Raw genomic sequence first — 3298 nt, 5'->3', positions numbered from 1 at the left:
TTATTCTGATAAACATTTCCATTGCCGAGGGATAATATCAAGACTACTACCAATAGGATGATAGTTAAAATCATCAACTTCAAAGATCACCGTCACCAAAAGGATGAGGGTAAGATTCAACAACAAAACTTGTTATCACCAAAAGGATGACAATAAGTCAACGATCACCAATGATCACCGTCACCAAAAGGATGAAGGAAAAGTCACACAACAAACTTGTTATCACCAAAAGGATGATAATAAGTCAAAACACAATGATCACCGTTACCAAAAGGATGAATGTAATTTACAAGGCAAAACTTGTTACCACCAAAAGGATGATAATAAGTGATCACACTAAAATTTACGTATTTTTGACTCCGATTTCACATGCGTTCTAGTCGTTTTATTGTCATTTGTTGTGTTATTACTGTGTTTTCCTTTGTTTTCAGGTTTTTACTTTAATCGGAGCCCCGATCGAGAAAAGGAGTGAAAAAGAGCTAAAAACCCTAAAATTCAGCATTTTGTGCTTATGGCCTACCCCATGGCGGGCGCCACAGACCAAGCCATGACGTGTCCAAGTCCAACTTCATCAACTCCCATGTTTCCCCACTTCATCCACTAAGGCGCCCCACTTTGTGCTTGTCGCGGGCGCCATAGCCTTGTGGCGGGTGCCACAAGAAGGAAACGGTTTCCTCTATTTTCAAGTTGAAGGGCATCCAAGTCAATTCCACTTTTTTTATTTGCTTATAAATAGAAACATGAATTCAGTTTTACAATTATTCAAACTTAGAGCAGAGGAAAACTCAGAAGCAACTTTGTTTCACTTAGGCATATATTCAGTATTTTATAGTGGTAATCGCTTCGCATTGGAGTGTTACCACAATTGTGTCATCAAGTCTGTGATAGAGTCTGTAATCGAGTTTGGAGCACTTTGGAAGGAAGTTAATCCTGCCTCCATTTTCTTTTCCGCATTGCAATTTACTCAGCCCTCCGATTGGAGCAGGTTTTTATTACTCGCTTTACTTTATTTATTTCTCGCACTCGCTTTTACTTTATTTATTTCCCGCACTCGCTTTTACTTTATTTATTTCCTGCACTCGCTTTTACTTTATTTATTTCCCGCACTCGCTTTAAATTATTTATTTCCTCGCACTCGCTTTGAATTATTTACTTTTGCACTCACACTACTTTTATTTATTTTCCGCACTCGCACCACTTTTATTTATTTTAATGCACTTTTACTTTATCATGTCTAGCTAAATTTATAAGGCTAGAATGTAAGGATCGTAATTAAACCAGTAATCCGTACAATTGTTCGTAGAAACACTTAAAGGGCTATTTTAACTTTCAACTTAAGTTTTCCCGCACTTCAATTCCGTTGGGTAAGATCGAAAGCCGTCCAACGTCTTTATAAACTTAATTGTTTTTAACTATTTCAAAAACAGTGAAAGCGCTTTGTTTAGTTCATTAGAAGTTTTTAACATCAAGAAGAAAAGAGATTTTAAAACTATTTTCAGACGCGTTTATAAGTTTAGAGTCTGGTTCGTGAGAACCTCTTTTGGTTAAGAAATCCAGGTTATAATACTTTTCAACTTAGTCAAGATACTATATTTCTTAAAAATAGGTTTACTACTCTAACGCAATGCGCGCCTTTTTATAAGTGACAATAAGAGGGTTTGATTAGGGAGTACAACTCGGTTCTGAATACGCGAAAGCGACAGTTCCTATTAAATTAGTTCTTTTCAAAGTAGGAAACATTGCCCATAAGTAGTTCTATTAGCAAGTACTTCGATTATCAATTGATTACGTGAATTACATTCGACCCTGTCTTTATTAATTATATTCTATTCCAATACTTTACTTTTTATTGCACACTACAAAACACTTATTTTGACTGCCTTTGATAAACACCATAACGACAGATAACGATAGATTGACACTTGGTCTCTGTGGATACGATAATCTTTTATATTACTCTGACGCGTTCGGAAACTTGCGAACATCAAGTTTTCCAACGCATCAAGTTTTTGGCGCCGTTGCCGGGGAACAATTTTGTCAAATTTCATTTTCCTGTTGTTATTTCGTTTAGACTTAGGTTATTTCCCGTCGGTAAATGCGAAGAACTCGCAGCACTGGAAGTTTAAGCTTAGTAAACCCTCTGGCGGAACCTGAACGTTACGCTCGCGCACGTTTATTCTTTCATAGAATTAAGAGAGCTATGGCCGAAGATCAAAACCAAAGACCTCTTAAGGACTTCGCTCAACCATCTAATGAAGAACCTAGTTCTAGTATAGTAAACCCAATCATCCCAGCCAATAATTTTGAACTTAAACCATCTCTGTTACAATTAGTGCAACAGAGACGATTCGCGGGTCTCGCTACCGAGAACCCTAACCAACATTTAAAAATATTTCTTCAATTAGCAGATACTTTTAAAACCAATGGAGCTTCTCCTGAGGCAATACGTTTAAGATTATTTCCTTTTTCCCTCAGAGATAAAGCCCTATCATGGTTAGATTCCCTTCCACCCAATTCCATTACGACTTGGGATAACCTCAGAAGAGTTTTTCTTGCTAGATATTTTCCCCCGAGTAAGACCGCCGTTCTTCGAAACCATATAACTAGATTTACCCAAAACCATGGAGAATTGCTGTTCGAAGCTTGCGAGAGATATAAAGAGTTGTTACGAGCATGCCCACATCATGGCTTAGAAAATTGGTTAATCATTCAAACCTTCTATAATGGACTTCATTATAACACAAAGATGACCATCGACGCTGCCGCAGGCGGTGCTCTGATGAACAAACCTTACCCTGAAGCTAGTTCCCTCAATGAAGACATGGCTCAAAACCATCAATCATGGGGAGTCGAACGAGCGACAGTTGAGAAGAAGGAAGCCCAAGGAGGAGTGCATGAACTAAGCTCTATAGACATGATGCAAGCTAAAATGGATGCATTAGCCCTCAAAGTCGAGCATATGTACACGAACCCGAATACTGTAGCCGCAATTTCGTCGGATTGTGAGATATGTGGAACCCAAGGACACCAATCCGCAGAATGCAGTCTATTGAATGAAACCCACTCCGAGCAAGTAAACTACACCCAAGGGAACCCATATTCGAATACCTATAACCCTGGATGGAGGAATCACCCTAACTTCTCCTATAAATATAATAACCCTATTCAAAATAATGCACCTCCGAGACCTAGTTATCAAGCCCCTAGATCGAATCAACCTATGCAACCTGTACCACCAAAACCGAGCCTTGAAAAAATTATGGAAAATTTTATCACCGCTCAAACCCAACAAAACAAG

At 38.4% G+C, this 3298-nt stretch overlaps 1 non-coding gene across 1 annotated transcript; it reads right to left on the bottom strand.

Moving 5' to 3' along the window:
* Window positions 1-2584: 2584 nt before the first annotated feature.
* Window positions 2585-2691, bottom strand: LOC127133608 (small nucleolar RNA R71). Its single transcript, XR_007807562.1, has one exon. It is a non-coding gene; the product is annotated as a small nucleolar RNA R71 (small nucleolar RNA).
* Between the last annotated feature and the right edge of the window lie 607 nt (window positions 2692-3298).

This window comes from Lathyrus oleraceus, chromosome 3 (genome assembly GCF_024323335.1).
Source record: "Lathyrus oleraceus cultivar Zhongwan6 chromosome 3, CAAS_Psat_ZW6_1.0, whole genome shotgun sequence".
Classification (NCBI taxonomy): Eukaryota; Viridiplantae; Streptophyta; class Magnoliopsida; order Fabales; family Fabaceae; genus Lathyrus; species Lathyrus oleraceus.
This window is presented reverse-complemented; position numbering and strand designations above follow the sequence as displayed.